The sequence below is a fragment of the Adiantum capillus-veneris genome, chromosome 6 (genome assembly GCF_014529385.1).
Source record: "Adiantum capillus-veneris isolate H3 chromosome 6, ASM1452938v2, whole genome shotgun sequence".
NCBI classification, from domain to species: Eukaryota; Viridiplantae; Streptophyta; class Polypodiopsida; order Polypodiales; family Pteridaceae; genus Adiantum; species Adiantum capillus-veneris.
The window spans coordinates 84,146,214-84,168,949 of record NC_140936.1 but is presented as its reverse complement, the minus strand read 5'-3'; the positions used below and the strand labels follow the sequence as shown (position 1 = coordinate 84,168,949).

General features: G+C 42.4%; 1 pseudogene; it reads left to right on the top strand.

Annotated features, from left to right (window-relative positions):
- Positions 1-526: 526 nt before the first annotated feature.
- Positions 527-22,375, top strand: LOC147455805 (uncharacterized; annotated as a pseudogene).
- Positions 22,376-22,736: the final 361 nt, after the last annotated feature.

Below are 22,736 nucleotides of genomic sequence, written 5' to 3'. Positions count from 1 at the left end.
CAGTAACAAGAGTAGGTGTTTTGGTTTTGAGCATTCGACACAGGCATCAAAAACTTCTGCAAACATGGTAGCAATGGATGTATGCTTCTATGGAAGGAGGGATGAGGATGTAGAGGGATGGGTTGTTGAAGCAGATATGTTGCTTTTAGAGCTTGATATCTTTTATGATGTAGAGAGGGCAGATTCCATGTACAAGAGGTTGTACAAGGACGTTCGGCATTTTTATGAATGCCTTCATGAGAATGTGCAATATAGTTGGAAACTCATGAAGTATGCTTTGTTGAAATATTATGTATATACAAAGCCATCAGCAAGAGGTCATGTATATTTTTGTGGCAGTGCAAGTGAATGCATACAATCTTGGATAATGCAAGTTGAGCATCAGATGATGCGATTTGCAATTGACAGTGACGTAGTAAAAGCTGCATATGCTTCACAAGGCTTGTCTCATGATTCTCTCATGTTTTTGCATATGCTTCCGGACGAGTGGCGTTAGCACTGGTCAGCCTTGAAGGTCTCATTGTTGATGTGCTATTGGAGTGTGCCAAAGCCTCAAGATTCAATAGAGGACTCCTTTGTCACTACTTTTGAATCACTACAAGATGAGTTTTGGCATACATTGTGGAGTTTGCTTGAAGGAGACACTTGGGAGTCGGATCTGTACGGCTTACCCCTTTATGGAGAGGTTGTGGTTGACATGGTGGAAGATTCCTGTAACATTTAATGGCCTATAATCTTATGTGTAGCGGAAATTAGCATGAACATAGTGGGCATTTCATTAGAATAGATTCCTAATGAGAATTACAAGAGTGCTTGGGTGGAGAGAGCAACAAAAAGCATAACACCTAGTTAGATAGCATCGACAATACTTTCAAAAGAGAGAGAAATTAAGCTATTGACAACAGTTGAGGACCGGATTTGTATGGAGCCGGTCCCCCCTCCAAAAGGCTTTGTATTATGGGTTCTCCCATCAAGAGAGACATTGTACAATACAATTCTTTGTGTTCCTTCAAGACTAGCTAGTGCAATGAAGATGGAAGCTTCATACACCAAGCAAAACACTTAATCAAACACAACTTGAATTATCCCCGTTCTCAGACCCAAGACCTCACACACCTTCGAAGATGGTGAGAGCTAGCAGGGTATGAGAGTAGATTGAGAAGAAAAAGAAGTATCTTACGAGAAAGATGTACATCTCCTCACATAATCACTCATATTAGCATAGCTTAGCTTAGTAATTAGCTTGGTAGAGAAGATGAGCATGCATTGAAGCTTGGCTCTTGGTTGGATTTGCATCCATATGCCAAGAGAGTGTTGCTGTAGGCTTCTATCTCACAAGCTTGGAGTAGGTGATGAGCTCTCCATTAAAGCTTGGGAGGAGATAGAGTATTTTCTCTTCACACATGGTCAAGTGTGAGAGTGTGTGTGTCAATGCCAAGCAAAAATCAGCCCCCTCTCTCTCTTGGGCGAGCCCTAGCTGCTAATTAGGTCTGGCTTTTGCCTCATTGGACCTCCCCAGGTCAAGCCAATAGGAATTAAGCAGCATAAGTGATAGCCTTCTGACATGTGTCCCCCTTTTCCCTTTTGTGAGAGCTTTAGGTAATTAAATAATTAAACTAAACTCTCATTGGACCCCTTTGCCTCCTGGCCAATAGGAATCAGGCAAGCCATGGGGCTCCTGAATGCTCATTGGACCCCTTGGGAGACTGCCCAATAGTCTTTTAGGAGACTTAATTCTCATTGGTTTCTTTTATTAAATGTTTGTAAATTAATTAAACTAGATTTACTCTAGCTTAATTCTCATTGGTCCACTTCAAGGGTCTTCCAATAGGAACTGGGCACACCTTGTGGGCATCTGGCCTAGGGAGCTGACATGTGTCCCTCATTCCCTTTGTGTAAAGGGAGCCTGTGTGTGTGTGTGTGGCTTTCTCTCTCATCCCCTAGCTTTGGGGCTCGCCCCCTCCCATGTAGGGATGTGCAAAGACTTTTAGGGCACACACAAAGCATCCAATTTTTCCTAGGGTTGACCTTTGGACACAACCTTTGAATTTTGGAACCTTAGCATTTTGGAAGTCTTAATGGGCTGAACCTTAGGGTCTTTTTGGCCCATTGTTTCACATGGCTCTTTTGCAGATGGCCCCCCCTTTGGATCCCTATTTTCCCTCCTTTGGATCCCTAATGTGGCCGGTCTGCTAGCTTAACCAATATTCTAGCTTTTTCTCCCTTGGCACTTCCCCACATTAAATGATCAGTTTAATATGAGAAAATCATTTAGGAGAATTAGATATTGATTATTATGACATTACCTCTCTCTTGAAATCATAGTCGTCCTCGACTATGGTGTAGAGAAGATAAAGCATATGCATGAGTCCTTTTCTTAGCGGGTAGAGGATCCTTACTGTTACCCTACGACATCATTCCATAATGGATGACTAGTCCATTTGGCGCTTGAGAGCCTGAGGCTGCCGCAAGCATGTCTGCACATTAGTCCTATCAGTCTTCCATAGTAGAGTGACAAGCTCTACTTGGTGTTTGGGAAACGTCGTCTCCGCAAAATTGATCTAAGCATGCATACTATTTTTGTGCACAAATAAAGAAAAAGAGAGTCTTATAAGACAAAAATTTTGTTCATTTTTAACATTTTGTACATTTGCTTACTCTTGGGAAGCATTGTAAGCATTGACAAGGTTTAGGTTATCCTTTAATTGTATGCCTTGCATCCATCTAGCATCTTCAAAAGGATAATTCTTAAACTTAATAAGATATCGTCGGATAGTCTTACCGCCTCTTAATACCTTGTCTTCATGTCGGAGAATGGACTCGGGCTGCAGCACCTCCTCGTGGTCCTCGATCTCCGGTGGGTCTTCAATAGTTGGTTCTTGAGGTGGCTCTTCTTTGTAAGGCTTTAATAGGCTCACATGAAAAGCATTGTGTATGAGCCAATGATTGGGCAACTTAAGTTGATAGGCCATCTCATTGATTGGCCTAAGAATCTGGAAGGGACCATAGTACCTTTTTGCTAGTTTAGCATAGTACTTTTGGTGGCCCGTAGGATTCTTGCCCGTCGTGTGCCTTAATCGAGCCTTGGGAAACTTTAACAAGACCCAATCGTTTTCTTTAAAGGTTTGGGCTCTTCTCTGCTTGTCAGCAGCAGCCTTTTGCCTTTGCTGTGAGATAGAGATAGCATCCTTAATCTTTTGGAAAGATTCTTGTAGGTCTCGGCTATACTCATCTGCAGCGAAGATCTTCCCATGTACCTTAAGTAGCAAGGGACTTTTTGATCTTCCCTCAATTACCTCGAAAGGTGCTTTTCCTGTGGAAGTATGTACAGTGTTATTGTAAGCATACTCTACTAAAGGTAAGTACTTCTCCCATTGGGATCTTTGATCTACTTCCGTTACATAGGCTTTTAGTAGATCAAGAATGGTTAGGTTAGCTATTTCACTTTGGCCATCAGTTTGTGGATGATAGGTCGAAGAGAAGTTTAGCCTTGTTCCTAAATTCTCAAAGAGACCCTTCCAGAAATTACTGGTCATTCTAGGATCTCTATCCGACACTATGGACATTGGCAAGCCATGGTACTTGAAAATTTGTGAAATGAAGAGGGTTGCCATTTGATGGGCTTTGATAGTCTTTTTAACAGGTATAAAATGAGCTTGTTTACTGAACCTGTCTACTATCGTCCATATTCCCGTATTCCCATGGATAGACTTAGGCAATCCAAAGATAAAATCCATGGATATGCTCTCCCAAGGTGAATTAGGGATTGGCAAGGGTTGAAGCAATCCAAGTTGCTTCCCTCTATCAAATTTTGTCTTTTGACATACCACACATTTGGAAACATACTCGTGTATGTTCACTTTCATGGTAGGCCAATAGAAATATGTTTCAATTCCCTTTAGGGTAGACTGAATCCCTCTATGCCCCGCATATGGGGGAGCATGATATTCATACATTACTTTCTCACGTAGTGAGTTAGTAACGCATAGTCTATTGCCATAGAGAAGATAACCATCTTGTAAAGTAAATGGTTCTTCTTTCTTCCCTAATGCAAGGGCTGAAATCACATCTCTAAAATCGGGATCAATAGCATACTCATCTATCATTGAAGATAGATCATTGTGAGTTGCTATGGAAACCGCATTCACTCTCGGTCGTCTTGAGAGTGCATCGGCTACTTGATTATGCTTGCCAGCAATGTGAGCAATATGAAAATGAAATTGCAAAAGGAAATTTGCCCACCTCATTTGTTTGTCGGAAAGCTTGGTCTGCGTCATGAAGTACTTAAGACTTTGGTGATCCGTTCGCAGAATGAAAGGAGTCCCCAATAAATAGTGCTTCCATGAGTCTAAGGCATGTAGAACTGCAAGGAGTTCTTTTTCGTATATGCCTAGAGCTTGTTCAGCAGGGTCGAGCCTTCGACTCTCATAGCCTATGGCGTGCCCTTCTTGGAGCAGGATAGCCCCAAGGCAATCACCACAAGCATCACATTGGACCTCAAATGGTTTTGAGAGATCCGGTAGTGTAAGCACAGGTTGAGAGATAAGCTTTTCGAAAGCGTTGTTCTCCTTAGCAGACCACGTATACCTAATATTTTTCTTTGTTAGGTCATGTAATGGTCCTGCAATTCGTGAGAACTTTTCTATGAAGCGTCTATAGTATGCACACATACCTATAAAGCTTCTTAGTTCATGAAGATTCCTTGGTTTAGGCCATCCTTTTATTACCTCTAACTTGGATGGATCCATTTGGATTCCATCTTGAGAGATAATGTGACCTAAATATTGAATCTCTTGCAAGAAAAATTCACTTTTCTTTCGATTAACATAAAGTTTATTCTCTCTTAAAACTTGAAATATTACCTGAAGGTGTTGTTTGTGTTCCTCCAATGAATTAGAGTAGATGATAATATCATCAAAGAACACTCCAGTGAAGGTTCGATGAGGCCTGAACAGCTTCTCCATCAAGCGGTTGAATGTGGCTGGTGCATTGGTCAAGCCAAAAGGCATGACAATGTATTCGTAAAGACCAAATGTAGTACGAAATGCGGTCTTTACAATGTCTTGATCAACTATCCTTATTTGATGATAGCCACTTTTTAGGTCAATCCTACTGAAGTAGGTCGATCCTTGTAGCTTATCAAATAGGTCTTCTACCCTTGGAACGGGAAACCTATTCTTGATAGTGATCCTATTTAGTGCTCTATAGTCGACACACATACGATATGTGCCGTCTTTCTTTTGCACTAATAGCACAGGTGAGCAAAATGGAGATGAGCTAGGCCTAACCATGCCCTTCTCAACTAACTCATGCACTTGCCGCATAATCTCCTCTTGTTGAGCTTGAGAAACTCTATAAGGAGGTTTGTTAGGCGGTGAACTTCCTGGAAGAAGTTCAATTGCATGGTCGTCATTACCTCGTTTAGGAGGTAGCTCACAAGGGATGTCGTCAATAAAAACATCTTGAAACCCCTTGAGAAAATTGAATAACTCTAATTCCTTTTGGTTGCTTTTATTTTCTTTTGTTAAGGCATTAGGTTCATTTTGAGAATCTTTAACAAAAATCATGTACACGGAAATAGAGCTCTTTATTGACTTGTTGAAAGCTGGTGTATGTACAATGGGGATGGTGTTACCCATCTCCTTAGCATCTATATACATGTCCTTTTCCCTGAACTTAAAGGAGATTCTCCTTTCAGGAAATTTAACATCGGCAGCCAGGCGGTCAAACCATGGTGCCCCTAGGATTACATCCTCATGCTTGAGAGGAGAGATAAAGAAGTCCTCTTTGTCCACATAGCCTTGGACATGAAGCCTCAATTTCCCGATTAAGGGAGTGACTGAAGCTTCTTGCCCCTTGAAGGCACTGTCTGCGGGTAGGATATCTCCCATCTCATAGGATTGTATGCCTAGCTTGGTGGCTAACTCCATAGATATGAAATTGTGAGTAGAACCAGGGTCAAAGAGAATAAAAGCATCATGTTCTCTTACCTTTCCCCAAGCATGGCATAGAGGAGATCCTTTGTGGTGAGTTTGATGAATCTCCTCCTCTTGGATTTCAACCAAAGAAGCTCTAGGAGGATCTTGGCGGTTGTTCTTTTGGGGACAAGCGCGGTATGCATGCCCTTGTTCGCCGCACTTGAAACACCGGTTATCTTTACAATAACGCTCAAGCTCTTCAGGAGAGAGTTTATTCTTTCCTTTGTAAACTCCCTTCTCTTTAGCTTTGTTGGAATTGCCCTTAGGAGACTTTTGGACATTGTCCTTCCCCTTAGGCTCATTGGAACCCTTGTTTTCCGGGGGCTTATTATTTCTTTTACCCCCCGTTTGAAAATTGATTCGCGAGGCCACCATAGTATGGTGTATTACCGTCGATATGGTACGTGGCCTTTGGGAGTTGACATACTCCGCCATTTCTTCGGTTAAGCCCGCACAAAATTGTTGCTTTTGCTCTCCAAAATCCAACTTTTTGAAGACAGTGGCTTTGAGTTGTAGGTCCCAAAACTTGTCTACATATTTGTGGATGGATTCATTGGGAGAGAGCTTTAAGCTTCGCCATTCGGTGAGTACTTTGTCTTTGGCATCGGTGGCCAAAAACTGCTTCATAATGGAAGCTCTTAAAGCCTTCCATGTTCGTGGAGCTTCACCGTTGGCTCGTAGGCTAGACCACCATTGTCTGGCGGACTTTTGAAAGTGCATAGCTACATGGCGTAGCTTAGAGGACTCCCTGAAGCCCTCATCTCCAAACGCCGCATCGAATTGCTGGATAAAGGCCAAAACTTTGTCTGTAGCACCGAAGGTGCCATCATAGGTAAGGAAAGAGATGCTCTTCCCTCCCTCTTTGAATTTCTTCAGCTTGGACGACCTCTTCCATGCGGCATAGGATTTCCTATGGCCTCTTCTTTTTGATGGTTCAAAAGTTGCACCATCACTTTCTTCAGAAGGTGAAGAATTTGAAGAAGGTGGAGAAGAGGGTGACCTCTTTCTCGCCTTTTTCTTGTCTTGATCTTTGTCGTCTTCACCATAGCTTTCATAAGAGGAAGAGGATGAAGAAGATGGAGAAGAGGGTGTCCTCTTTCTCGCCTTTTTCTTCTCTTGCTTTTTTATCATCCCTCTTTGAATTGTGGTGAGGAGAAGAATATGATGGTCTTCTCCGCTTTGGTGGTGATGGAGAGCGTTTAGCCCGCCGTCTTCGTGGAGCCATCTCCGCCGAGGTGGCGGGAGACTCGCTTCTTTCTCGTTCCTTCGGTGGAGGCTCTTGAGTTCTCCTTTGGGAAGGAGATGCATCATCAAGAAGTAAGTTCTTGAGCCCTTCATATGGATTCTCTTCTTCTTCCCGAATCGGAGAGAGACCTCTTTTGGTAGTCTCACAAGGAGGCTTCCTAGGTGTTCTCTCGTCATGGTGATGAGCTTGGAGAATCCCGTGAGCACGGAGCTGCCGTTGCACTTCACTTTGGAGAGATGGAATGCCCATGTCTTGTTGAAGCCTAGAAACAAGATAGTTAACAAGCATTGAAGCATCATTAGTAGCTTGCTCATGAGCAAAATCAAAGTTATCAACATTAATTTCACTCTCTTTACTATTTTCAGCCATTCTAACAACTTTTAGGTGTAAACTTTTTAGGTGTACTTTGGCACTTCAAGCCCTAGTTGCTACTCCTCTTTACCCCTTTAGAAAAAGCACTCAAGATACTGTACCCGCGGCTCGAATACCATTAATTGCAAGGAATAGAAGAGAGGGTCTTTCGACACCAAAACAGCACCGGCTCCTGTCAAGCTTCTAATAGCTCAATAGTGGTTAAGCCGTAGGCAAGCCCCGTAGGACTCCACTATTAAGACCATAGCTCTCGACGGTGATGCCCCGTTAACTGCACAAAGGCAGGCGCACTGCAAGGCTGAAAAATCCCTATTCTACTTACTCACAGGCAATTAATAATACCAACCATTTGTAGCTAGCTTGAGGACCTCCCTTCTTGAGCAAGAAAAGGGAAACCTTGAGCTCTGATACCAATGTAACATTTAATGGCCTATAATCTTATGTGTAGCGGAAATTAGCATGAACATAGTGGGCATTTCATTAGAATAGATTCCTAATGAGAATTACAAGAGTGCTTGGGTGGAGAGAGCAAAAAAAAGCATAACACCTAGTTAGATAGCATCGACAATACTTTCAAAAGAGAGAGAAATTAAGCTATTGACAACAGTTGAGGACCGGATTTGTATGGAGCCGGTCCCCCCTCCAAAAGGCTTTGTATTATGGGTTCTCCCATCAAGAGAGACATTGTACAATACAATTCTTTGTGTTCCTTCAAGACTAGCTAGTGCAATGAAGATGGAAGCTTCATACACCAAGCAAAACACTTAATCAAACACAACTTGAATTATACCCGTTCTCAGACCCAAGACCTCACACACCTTCGAAGATGGTGAGAGCTAGCAGGGTATGAGAGTAGATTGAGAAGAAAAAGAAGTATCTTACGAGAAAGATGTACATCTCTTCACATAATCACTCATATTAGCATAGCTTAGCTTAGTAATTAGCTTGGTAGAGAAGATGAGCATGCATTGAAGCTTGGCTCTTGGTTGGATTTGCATCCATATGCCAAGAGAGTGTTGCTGTAGGATTCTATCTCACAAGCTTGGAGTAGGTGATGAGCTCTCCATTAAAGCTTGGGAGGAGATAGAGTATTTTCTCTTCACACATGGTCAAGTGTGAGAGTGTGTGTGTCAATGCCAAGCAAAAATCAGCCCCCTCTCTCTCTTGGGCGAGCCCTAGCTGCTAATTAGGTCTGGCTTTTGCCTCATTGGACCTCCCCATGTCAAGCCAATAGGAATTAAGCAGCATAAGTGATAGCCTTCTGACATGTGTCCCCCTTTCCCCTTTTGTGAGAGCTTTAGGTAATTAAATAATTAAACTAAACTCTCATTGGACCCCTTTTCCTCCTGGCCAATAGGAATCAGGCAAGCCATGGGGCTCCTGAATGCTCATTGGACCCCTTGGGAGACTGCCCAATAGTCTTTTAGGAGACTTAATTCTCATTGGTTTCTTTTATTAAATGTTTTTAAATTAACATTAGGAAATTTCGGAGGTCATTTGGAGGGCCTTCTAAGAAAATGTATTTTTTGCACTCTCTCTCTAGAAAAAATGACAAATAAAAGAGCTGGGTCTTTCATAGTAAAACTTCAAAAAGTGTACTTTAAGTACATTCCTTACCCCTCTGAACATTCGTTCGTAGTGATTGAGGGATAATACTCTTTTTAGTTGTATTGAATGAACAACGTCAATACGGAGGGAATGAGGCTAACATGGAGGGACAAATCCGCAGCCGCTATTCACTTTCCATTAAACCTGCACATTTGGCTAATGGCGCACTCCTCAAATGGCACAAATGTTACCCACAAACGAGCCAAATATCACCTTCACATTGATTTGGACAATGAGTACCAACCATTGATTAAGCGCAGTAAAACAAACACACATATACCTCCCACCTCCATAGACACGCTCAGAGCTCAAGGAGCTAAACACATAGATATCTGGACGAGAGGCTCTCTCTACCCTAAGAATCCAATAACTAATGCGTCTCCACCGTTTGTCAATCCTACAAGCTTATTGACCTTTGCTGGTGATGGAGAAAACGGCCTTCTGGGTTATTGTAAATCACTTACAAGAGAAGCTGGAACTTACAAGAGCATTTTCCAATCTCAACAATGTGAGATTGTTCGCCTTTCACATTTACATTCTACAGATCAGGTTACCATTTTGCAACATAAAACAGAGGTACAAGAACTGAAAGAAAAGGTGCGAAGTTGTCAAATGAAGGACACCATCTTGGGTGGTCGTATCCGAAAGAAGAAATTGCGCAATCTTGAAACATTGCAGGTTGCATCAGGAGGTCTCAAGAAAAGAATCCGAGCATTAAGGTGATGCTTCTTGGTTGGCTACATTGTCTTAGTTAAGTAATCACTTTGTTTTTTCTTGTTATGCATTGTTTTCATGTGCCTAAATAGTGTTAGTGAAGCAAATTTTCTGTTATTTACTTATGCATTGTCTTCATGTAGAGACTCAATCTATCCTGACAAGGAAAACATTGACCCCAAAGCCAATATAGGAAAGAGATTGAAGCCACTTATAAGTAGAAGCCTGGCAGCAGATATAGTACATGACAAGAAGTTTAAGGTTCTACAAAGAAATGTAGTGGACCGCTTTATTTCAGAGAACTCAGTGCCTGCAAAAGAGATACAAGGCACACTTGATTCACTTGGTGTAAGCAAAAGAGGATATTCGGCTATCCAAAAGTCTGTCTCAACCATCTTTGTTAGGAAGGGTATAAAATCCAAACTTCTACCATCAGCCTCAAGTGTTTGGAAAGAGAGGCTTCAGCTTAACGAGGCACAGGGAGACTATCTTGGACAGCCCTTTCATATTAAAGCAACTTACAGTGGCCATGGAGCCAACACTGTGGCATATGATGAGTTCAACAATATTTTTATGGACCTGCGGATACTACAGAAGAGAATGGTGGAGTTTTACAACGTCACATTTGAAGAGTCACGTGGACTATTACATTTTGTGTTAAAACTGGATGAGTGTGAGCTTGTTAAAGAGAAAAAGCTAGAGCGTGTTACTATTACTTTAATGAATAGAGCCCTCTCAAAGTGTCCCAGTGATGATCCTTTATATTTTAGTGTTCAATCAGAATCTAACATATGGTGGCTTGGTGCGTTTGAGGTAAGCGATATTCTCAAGTAAGCTCAAATATTCAGATCTACTTAAGTCTCATTTATTTTGTGTTGCAGGTAAAGAAAGAAGATCATGAGATTCTATATTGGGTGTTCCATCGAACTAATATTCCGGAGCTGATTGATCGACAGACTAACCAGGGAGAGGTACTACGTCTAGATGGAAGGGGAGACTTTCAAGTTCAGTGGCATCTTGCAGGTGACCTTAAAACATTAAAGTGCATGTATAATTGTGGAATGGGTGCAATGGCAAAGTCACCGTGTTTGTTCTGCATGGAGCCTGCAAAGGTCATGAACCCAAAGTGGTGGAGAAAAGCTCCAACACGTCACATTGAGGATCCTGCTTTTCGACCAGTTTTGAAAATACCACTTGTGAATGTTCACATTTGTACAATGCATGCCCTTTGTAGAATTGTAGAGAAATTGGTCTACTTATACATCGGGTTTGCTTGGAAGATTAAGAACTCTGCAGAACGACAAGTAGCCTTGCAGTGCTTAGAAATGGTACTGTCGGATATGGGGCTTCATGGTGGCAATGTGAAAATCCAGCGGGATGAAAAGAGATCAACTGCTGAGAAGGATGTCCCATGCAAACCATCCATCGGTGGGGTGAAGGCACGGAGGTTTTTATCTAAGCCCCAAGGTACAAGAGATCCAAAGCTAACAAAACATGGAAAAATATATAACACATCTTATGTTAGCAAGGTAGAGTATCAGAGCTGGAAAAAGCTACATATTGCAGTCAAAGACCACGAACCAACTACTCGTAACGCGAAGGCTGAGGTTTGGCGATCAATAGACATCCTATTTTTGATGTGCGACAAAGATGACTGGTCACAAGGTGATATGAACAAGTTCAAGGAAAATCTCAACCTTCTGAAAAAATCATTCAAGACAGCATGGACAGACACCCAGATTACTCACTACATGGTATTATTGTGTATTTCATTCTCTCTTATGTGCAAATATGTGAGTGTAAAACATTCTAACTAATCTGTTTTCATATCCAGCACATCATCTTCAATCATTTGCCATATTTTATACAGAAGTATGGGAACCCGGCAATATGGAATACCCAAGGGATGGAAAAGTCTCATTACATGGCGAGAAATGCTTATTTCAGGCACACACGACATGGTGGCTCTCGAATCAAGGCTAACAGTTTGAGAGAACTATTTGAATGGTTCTATCGTAGAATCATTCATCGAATGCAGGCAAAAGAAGTCTTGGCAAATTCAGCAACAGCACAAGCAATCAGACATTTACAACAACAAAAATCTAAAAGATCAATGGCATACAACAACTCCGGAGCTCGTGAAAGTCAACGAAGGTGGAGAGAGACAATGGTGTATGTGAATCACAAGTGGAGAAAGATACTCTGAGTGGATGGCATTGTAAAAAATTTATGTAATACATGATCTTATACAATTGCTACTTGAAGTGTATCAAGATTTTGCAGGTTCAATTTTGTTTTTTGGCACGTCACCCTTGTAACGAATCATGAGATGTTTGCCATACTCTAAAAGTTCATCTGGGTTTTGTCTACCAAGAGCTAGTGCCATTGCTGTGTACGTGTAGTAATACGCTGCCCGACCACCTGTATAGCCTGGGCAGTAACCAAAACAATCTCTAGCAAACACTTTGTCAACAAGAATGACTTTATCTGCACTTTTGGGCAGCACCGGTCCACCCAAGAAGCGTGATAGTGTCTTGAATGTGTAAGTTGCTATTGAACCCTCTTGTGACATGGAATTGTGAAAAACTACTATCGGTGACTCGCAGAGCTTTGAAAGGTACTGTGCTAGGGCCGCATCCCTTCCTCGATACTCTCTTGTCCGGCGCCGAAGGAAGTCATCCTTGTCAGCAATCCAAGACTGCACATACAATGTCAGAAATGACACAAACAGAGAGAGAGAGAGAGAGAGAGAGAGAGAGAGAGAGAGAGAGAGAGAGAGAGAGAGAGAGAGAGAGAGAGAGAGAGAGAGAGAGAGAGAGAGAGAGAGAGAGATACCATGAAGCTCTCATCCTGCAGAAAGAGGTTTTCTTGCCACAGGTCTACAGATGTAGTTGACCCCTGACCTGAATGGTTAAACCAATCCTCCACTTCTTTGTTACTTTTCGATGGTCTTAGGCTTTGTCTTATTGCTTGGAAGGTGGCTTCATCAGGTAGTGTCTCCTTGTATTTTTCAGCTTTCTCAAAGCATCTTCGAAGGCATTCCATTGGATTGCTGGATGTTTCCATTGCCTCATCATCACTACTATCCTCTGAAACAAATCCACTCCTCTCCTCTTGGACTCTGGAAATAATAGCCAGGGAGAAATCCTCCCTTAAATAAAACACACTTTGCACATCATGTAAGAAGATATAGGTCCTGTCTCCAATCCTGAACTCAGGCACAGCTGGCAACATCATCTGAGCATGCTTCTCAGTGAAGTTACTGACATCCAATGGAAGTTTGATTTCTGTGGTTTTCACGGAGAGCATCTTACTTCTTTGTACTTCAATTGCCTCAACCTCAAGGTCAACTGTGTCTTCAACCTCCTCGACTTCTTGCATATGAGTTGTCTCCTCGCATTCCTCTTCTGGTGCTGCATCCTGCTCCTCTAACACCTCATCAGGATTCTGCATGAGGAATCCAAACAGGCTGTTGAGGTAAATCATAAAGCCAAAGGCTTCCTGAATGAGTTTGCATTCTTTTTGGTGCAAAGGGCAGACTGAATGTCGGCAAGAGGGTGGTAACTCCCTATACTTCTTCACTCCCTGTCCCTTTCCACCATAGTCATTTAAATGCACAAGAGTCATAGTAGGCAGAACAACCCTTCCTACCTGCACCATCACCTCAAACTTATCTCTGTAGGACTGCAAGAAATTACTGTGCTGAGCTAATAGGTCTTCAATGTCAAACTTTGGATTAAACATAGAATGAATTAGATCATACTTGTCCCCAGCACCACAAGATGCTGCAAAATCAAACAGCCTCTCATCAGTTGCAGCTGGGTCTTCCAGAGAAGTTACATCCTCCTTTTCTTTACATTTTGTACTTTCTAGCACATCTGCATCATCGAAGAAGTCTATATTTCTCTTTCTGGTATTTTTCTTGAGATGTACCTTACAGGGCACCACACCCTTGTCGGGTGAGGAATCTTCTTGCCCTGGTGACCTCTCTGATTGGTCTTCACCAACAAACTTTTCCTCAGATATGTCCTGACAAAAGTCAACAGTTCTTTTGGCAGATACATTAAGCAACTGAGCCTGCAAGGTTTGAAATCCTGGCACAAGCCCTGGATCTGGTTTCAGCCTCTTCTGCCTACTGGACCTTAATCCTAATCATCAAGAAACATAACAAGTCAAAACCATGAGCAAACATGACAATTCTGCCAAAACCAAACCATCATGATCTCTCTCTCTCTCCCCTTATAGATATAAATATATCTATAAATATAAATAAATAAATAAATAAATATATCTGTCTCTCACCAAAACAGAAACACACCTAGTCTCTCTCTCTCTCTCTCTCTCTCTCTCTCTCTCTCTCTCTCTCTCTCTCTCTCTCTCTCTCTCTCACTTTACATTTGTCTATAGGACTAAAGGCGCGCGAAGAAGGAAATGTGCCTTGTGCAAACCTCTCCGCGCGCCTTAAGTACAACTGCCAGAGAAATAGCATTACTAACGGCGCGCGGAGAGAGTAGCCAAAGGAACTTTCCCTTCCTCGCGCGCCTTTAGTCCAATGGACAAATGCAAAGAGAGAGAGAGAGAGAGAGAGAGAGAGAGAGAGAGAGAGAGAGAGGATGTGTCTGTGTATTTGTCTATGGAACTATGGGTATTGAGGTGTGTGTGTGTGTTGAAGAACACACACACACACACACACATACACATACACACACACACACACCAACTGCTAGATATACAGAGAGAAAGAGTGAGAGATCACCTTTTTTTGGTGGGGTTTGCAGGAACTCAAAGGGAGGTGTCTCCTCCATTGCTTTTCTCTGTGTCAAGGGAGTCTGTCTTTCTCCCTCCCTCTCTCTCTCTCTCTCTCCCTCTGAGAGTAAGGACTCCCTCTTTCTCTATCTCTCTCAATCTGTGTCTCTCCCTCTCCCTTTCTCTGTGACAAGCTGATCACACTTTCTCTCTCTCTGAGACTCTCTCTCTCTCTCTCTCTCTCTTTGTGACAATCTGCTCTCTCTCTCTCTCTCTCTCTCTCTCTCTCTCTCTCTCTCTCTCTCTCTCTCTCTCTCTAAGACTCTCTCTCTCTCTCTCTCTCTCTCTCTCTCTCTTTGTGACAATCTGCTCTCTCTCTGTCTCTCTAAGACTCTCTCTCTCTCTCTCTCTCTCTCTATCTCTATTGTTCTCTCTCTTTCTCTCTCTCAAAATCACACCTTTAACGGATACACACGGCGGCGCCCCACGTGTCACAATCAATTAAAATATATTTGCATGCGGTCGCACGTGTGGTCATAATTATTTCCGTATACTTTTTGTACGCCATATAAAGCGGTGAAGAGAGAGAAAAACTACACCTTGGGAAAGAGAGTGAGTGAGTGAGAGAGTGAGATAGAGAGTGTGCAAGAGCAAAGCCTGCGTCTCCGACAGCAACCCCACGCAGCGAGATAAAGAAGGTCTGCTTCTCCCTCTGGCTTTGCCTAAATCTCTCTATCTCTGTTTCTGTCACCCACACACAAACACACACACACATATACACACCCACACACACACACACACACACACATATACACACCCACACACACACACACACACACACACACACACACACACACTCACAAACACACACACTTACACAGAGACACACATCTTAAAAATACACACACACACACACACACACACACACACACAATCTCTCTCCCTCTCTCTCTCTCTCTGTCTCCCTCTCTCTCTATACCAACGGCGCACGTAGAGAGTCATACCCGTAGTTCATGTGTCTATGCGCGCCGTTAGTACAGTCCATTGAGCAGAGAGAGAGAGATAGAGAGATAGTATCGGTGTGTTATTTTAACCTATACTAACGGCGCGCGGACGTGTTTGTTGAGGTTAAACAGTGGTCTATGCGCGCCTTTAGTAATGTGGATTCTCTCTCTCTCTCTCTCTCTCTCTAGTTATATATGCTAAGCTAGAGAGAGAGAGAGAGAGAGAGAGAGAGTCACAGAGAGTCAGAGAGAGAGAGAGAGAGAGAGAGTCACAGAGAGTCAGAGAGAGAGAGAGAGAGAGAGAGAGAGAGAGAGAGAGAGGGAGAGAGAGATTCATAGAAAGAGAGAAGGGGATTGAGACTCTTCTTTTGGTGTACAGTAAGATGGCTAGAACAAAAGCCACTGCAAGGAAGGCAGGCAAGGGTCCAGGATTAGCATCGAAAGCAAGTGGTAGATCAGCAACCCCAAAGAAAAGACTTGGAAAACCAAATAAAATTCTGAAAGGGCCAAGGATGAAGAAGCTCCAAACCTGCATGGGACTTTTCAGAGAAATCAGAAAGGCACAAAAATGTGTAGATTTATGCATACCAAAACTGCCCTTCCAGAGGATGGTGAGGTCCATATGTGATGAAGCTACCTGGGGCACCAAAAGGTGGAAGGTGGTGGCATTGATGGCTCTACAGGAAGCAGCTGAGGACTTTCTACTGGAGTACTTCAGTGACATGACCATTGTTGCAGCCCATGCCCACAGGGTTACTATAATGGACAAAGATAGTGAGACATTGAAAAGAATAAGGTGGAGGTATGACAAACTGCTGGTCCCCAATGTGTGCAAGGACAAGAAAATGAGAGAAATTTTGTTATACCCCCCGGAGCTAGTGCCTCAGCTCACAGTTGTAGATGTCACACATGATGTGAATACAAGGGCAAAGGCAGAGACTATTGCTCGCCAAACAGAGGAAATGACGGAAGCAGAGCTTCAGGAGAAAGCAAAAGTAGCAGAGGTGTCCCAGAAACAAATAGAGTGCAATGTGACCTTGTCTATAGAGGCAATGAATCAAGAAACTCTGCTTTCAATGAAGAATGGTTTGCTTGCAGACATACCATTTGTAGATGGAACCAGAAGCCTAGCTTTGGAAAAGGTGGACATTGATTTATTGCAGAATCCAGATGCTCAGATTTCAGACACAATTATCTATGCTTGTCTTAAGTAAGTGTTACTATCTTGCTAGCTTTGAAAACTCAGATAATAGTTTTGCTAACTCAGGTAAGGTCTCTGCAGCCTGATCAAAAGTCAACTCCCACTGCACACTCACACAGAGGTGTTTCTCCTTGATCCACAAATGTCTGTAATTATTAGACAAAAGAATAGTCCATCTGGGACATTTGAGAGCTGGTTCCGCCATTGTGCTATGCTGGAAGTTACTGTGATCATCTTCCCATATGAGAACAACCATCACTGGAGTCTCATATGCCTTGATGTTGACCAACCAGCAGTGTGGGTGTTCAATTCAATAAAAGGAACCCACCCTGAAATTAGGCTGTAAGTGTTTTGTGTCAGAAAGTGTTTATTATAGATATCCATGTAAATTTGAAGCCTCATGCTAACATCTTGACATTGCCTAATGCAGTTGTATAAAGAGGTTGTTGCTTGCCTATGGCAAGCTATGTGGAAGGTATGAACTATACAAGGCCACAATCAAAGAAGTACCTGTCCCAAATCAAACCGATGGGAATTCTTGCGGCTGGAGATGTCTTCTCCATGCAGAATATGTCCTGCAAAGCTACTTTGCATTAAAACCTTTCATGACTAAGGTACCCATTTTGCAATGCATTCAGTTAGTTTTGGTTTAGTCTATAAAAGAATTCTCATCATGTGGTCTTTCAATTTTGCAGAGTGCTTTAAAAAACTACACATATGATTATTTGCAAAGATACCGGGTAAGTTTAATACAACACCTGCTTACTATGTCTAGCCCTAGAGAGCTTGAAGATAGCGGCTTGGATGAGCGCACTATTGATCTTACAAAACATGACGTGCCACCACGACAAACCCCTACATCCGATACAGTGGAATCGCATCGGGCCGAGGGTGTCATATCAGCAGAAGATCAAAGAGTCGAGGATGAGGAAAGGACAAATGAGCATATGGAAGCAGCTAAGGTTCAACCGGAGGAGACAATAAAAGAGGCAAGTCAGCCTGTGGAACAGCCAAAAGAGCCTATGGCTGAAACCGAAGATGAGGAAAGCAGGCCTATAGATGAGCAAAAGGTTATGGATGAGGAAAGCAGGCCTCGGGACGAGCAAAATGATATGGATCAGGAAAGCATGTATGAGGCAAGCCGATCAACCTTGAATCAGGCAGAAAGGGCCATGGGGGAGACCCCTGATGAAGCTTTGAATGATGACTATGAAGATAAAGCGGAGGAGAGCAACAATGACATGAACACTACAGAGACCCAGTATGGACCCTTGCTACCTGTAGATACGGTTGTTCCGGTAATGTCTATTCAAGTATGGCAAAATATGTTCAGCTTCTAACTACTTATATGTACTTGTCAACTTTTTCAGAGGTTGATTATCTTGGACGTCAATGGATTGCTGCTGATGCGGGTGCCTCTCAGTGACAGAGGACCCTTTGATGATTTGCAAACGTTTCGGATGGGAACTTGTCGAGTCGTGGTTCGTCCAGGAACCAAGGAGTTTATTGAGTTTCTTCTTCCGCGCTTCAGAGTTGGCATATGGTCTTCAATGCAAAGGCAAAACTTATCGCCACTAGTTGCAATAGTTTGCAGTGTATGCCAAGCTCACACGTCAGATTTTGCCTTTTTGTATGATCAAAGAAAATGCGTTACTGTTGAGGGCCACTACCACCCTAAAAAACCAGGATTACCTCTTTTGTACAAACCGTTTAGCCAAATCGGTGTACCCTTTGATGCAACTAATACACTACTAATTGACGATACTCCCGAAAAGGGAGAACTAAATCCGCCGGGAACAACCATCTCACCACCTTCTTTCGAGGGGCATTCCTTCGACTTTTACCTTGAAGATATTCTGATTCCATACTTACAGAAATTGTATCTCAGTCCATTGTTCACGGACGAGTTTGTACTTTCTAATGAATTAAGATGATTCTTCTATCTGTGTTTTTCTAATATATAGACAGAGAGAGAGAGAGAGAGAGAGAGAGAGAGAGAGAGAGAGAGAGAGAGAGAGAGAGAGAGAGAGAGAGAGAGAGAGATTTGACGTGGTAAACAAATGTATTTCAAGCACACTTTTTCACAGGGCACAATTGAGAAATGAGATCAATAAACTTCATGTCTTGAAAGTCATTTGTATACACTTGGGTTTACAAGAATATCTGTTACATTGACACTACTTCAACCCGACCATCCAACTCTTTGCACAAAATATCTTTTTCTCTTCGCCGCATCACCTTACGGCCAGCTAAGAAAAAGGAAAAATCTGATAGTTCCTTGTCCATTGACTCTTCAATGATGTCATTTCGCAAATGCTGAAGACTGCATAGCTCCCTTATTGTAACCACCAATAGTAGGCCATTCTCTTTATCAATCACTTCCACATCCACAGTAGGATTATCTTCCAAACCTGCAGAAACTTGGTCCATAGGAATGTACTTACCGTTTAGCATTTGTGATCGCATATACCAAAATGAGAGTAATAGTGACTGGCTTGCAATCATGTACTTGACAACTAGAGTATCAAGCGCGACCTCGCACCGTAAACCAATCTCTTCCTTTGCATACCATCCTTTGTCAAGAAGTTTGTCACAGGATGACTGCTGAAATGACTTGCACATGAACATAGTTTTTGTAACTCTGATGTTGTAGCTATGAAACAGCTCTATGAAGAGTGCAACAGGACAAAAGTTTGCAATTCGAACCAGTTTGGTAGGAACAGAGCTACGCAGAGACCTTTGTATATCCTTGTAGAGCTTACTTCGCATTGCCTCCACCATTGTTTCCTCGGGAACTGGCCAGTCCACAGTGTTCCAATCAGTCGGTAGAGGTAGTTTCACCAACATGCCATTCTTATTGCCTGAGCTGAGTTGGTAAAAGTGTTCATAAAAAAAGATTCCCTCATCAGCCAATCTTTTGGTGCTCCTCTCTGAATACTGTAGAGAACCAATATGGGCATGTACAACATGGAAGAGGCCTATTATGCACTCCACAGGCTCCCATTGCTCATAAGAAGAGGGATAAACATCTGCAATATATAAAAGAAGAGTTAAACTAAGAGTATCAATAAGTACAAATGACAAATCTAATGTAATTGAGTTGTGAAGAGTAGAGACATTACTCATAACAAGCGGGAGAAACATTGCAAAATATATAAGAAAAGTTATAATGAGAGTATCAGTAAGTTCACATGTCAAGAGTACTTACAATTGCAACGTGGTTGATGTATATTTGATACATTTCCACCGTTTGCTATCACCTCTGGATGGGTAAACACATGCTGAACAAGAACTTCCTTTACAGATCTTTTGCCGATCTCAACTTTGAAATCCAACACCCTGGCTTTCCATGCTGAGCGGTAAACGTTGATACCACTAAATCTCTTGGGTCTTCTTGGTTGCATGAGGACCCATGAACCTTTGTTTATCCTTTGTCCAACCCATTGGTTGTCTGCACTTATTGAAGCTGGTATTGTAATTGAGGATATGCTACTACTTGGCCTTCTAGGCAAAGTGCCGTTGTTGTTTATTGGTGTGAGAGACAGTAAACACCTTGAGGCTCTTGGGCGAGAAGACGTGGATGCCATAACTCTCAGAGAAAAGCTTTAGTGGAGGGAGATTCACTTTGAAAGCATTCTAATGGAGGGAAAGTGTTTCAAAATTCCAATATCTTGTGCGGGCTTAATGGTCACCCTCCAGTACGTTAATGACCATGAGAGAATATCAGAAGTGGGACCACACGCAAGCACCTAAAAGCTCGGTAAAAGTAAAGAAATTACTATGCTACAATCCTAGTTTCGTGAAAGTTTTATGCTATTTTCCTATTTTTTGAGTTTTTCCAGGTACTTTTCTACGTAACGTAGCCTTCATGCTCATTGGACGCGCTCTATTTTTCTCTCTCTTCATATGGCCCTCCAAATGACCTCCAAAATTTCCTAATGTTAAACTAGATTTACTCTAGCTTAATTCTCATTGGTCCACTTCAAGGGTCTTCCAATAGGAACTGGGCACACCTTGTGGGCATCTGGCCTAGGGAGCTGACATGTGTCCCTCATTCCCTTTGTGTAAAGGGAGCCTGTGTGTGTGTGTGTGTGGCTTTCTCTCTCATCCCCTAGCTTTGGGGCTCGCCCCCTCCCATGTAGGGATGTGCAAATACTTTTAGGGCACACACAAAGCATCCAATTTTTCCTAGGGTTGACCTTTGGACACAACCTTTGAATTTTGGAACCTTAGCATTTTGGAAGTCTTAATGGGCTGAACCTTAGGGTCTTTTTGGCCCATTGTTTCACATGGCTCTTTTGCAGATGGCCCCCCCTTTGGATCCCTATTTTCCCTCCTTTGGATCCCTACTGTGGCCGGTCTGCTAGCTTAACCAATATTCTAGCTTTTTCTCCCTTGGCACTTCCCCACATTAAATGATCAGTTTAATATGAGAAAATCATTTAGGAGAATTAGATATTGATTATTATGACAATTCCTCTATCACAGAGCCTATGCATTACGATGAGGAGGTTTTTAAAGATGGATATTGTAGCAATTTTGAGTCCGATACATCTAGATTTTTGTGTGAAGATGATTTATGTGATAGTGCCTCGCTCGATGGCATCTGTTGAAGAAGAGTCTTCCTGCAATAACTCGATGGTGTTTGACTTGTCCCCATTGATGAGGTATATCGGGTCATTGAAAGAAAGATGGCTGGTGGGATTTGAAAATGCCGACAGAGAAAAGAAAACTTTGGAATCCCCTAGGGGGAGTGAAGATGTAAGCATAGGAGAGGGAGAGCAAGGACTTGGCTCTTGTGAGGAATGTTTACAACCAGTAGCAGAGAAGAGTGAGGATGATTCAATTGAAAAGGTTATGAGTTTTTTTGATGATGAGAGTATGTGTGAAGAAGTTGTCTAGGTGGGAGTGTGTGTGTGATGGTGTAAGTGATGATATTGGTTTTTTTGACAGCCTCTTATCAGAAGCAGGTGTTGAGGTATTCCTTTCTTTTTCCTTTGGTACTAGTATCGTAGAAGATGTTACCTATGAGTTTTTTGATTGGTTGCTTGATGAGAAAATGCCTCTTGAGACAGTCATAGATGCACCGAAGAATGGTGATACTTGTGATGTACCTATGAGTTTTTTGATCGGTTGCTTGATGAGAAAATGCCTCTTGAGACAGTCATAGATGCTCCGAAGAATGGTGATACTTGTGTAGATGTTGTGTATGTGTTTTAGGGATCTATATGCCTCTTTGCAGACATGTATGATTTTCAATGCCTCTTGAAGGCCACAACTTCTTCTCATGATAATTTTACAGGTGTTTCCCACAACTTGGAATACGGTGTGGCTTATGTTGTCCCAACTACAGTCTATTGTGCAAGAGATTACAAGGAGGGAAGTCTTATGATTCATATGCATGAGGGTGACAAGGTATATGATGCGTATTTTGGTGTGAAGCTAATGCACGGAAAATTTTTAGATTTTTTTTGGGATCCAGGTGGAGGCTTGGTTACTTATTTGATGCATGGAAGGCCAAGCTATTTTGTGTGGGATCCAGGTGGAATGAGCATCTACTAGTGTTGCTGCTGAGCATGAATAGGGGGTTGGCAAACTATACTAGGAGTTTTTTGGTTTGAAGTTTTTCACCCCATGGATATATAGTGTCCTCACTTTTCTCGCTTTTGAGTGTGCTATGGTTGCTTGTAGAGTGTTGGGCAATGCCAATTTTTGATGTGTGCCCTTGGCTATGTTCTACAGCTCACCATTTGACTAAGTTTGCAAAAGAATTGATGCACTGAGTGGGCATCATTGTCTATGCCGGCAAAGCTTGAGAGTATCCATGATTCAACATTATGTAAAATCTTTGTATAAGGCCTCAATGG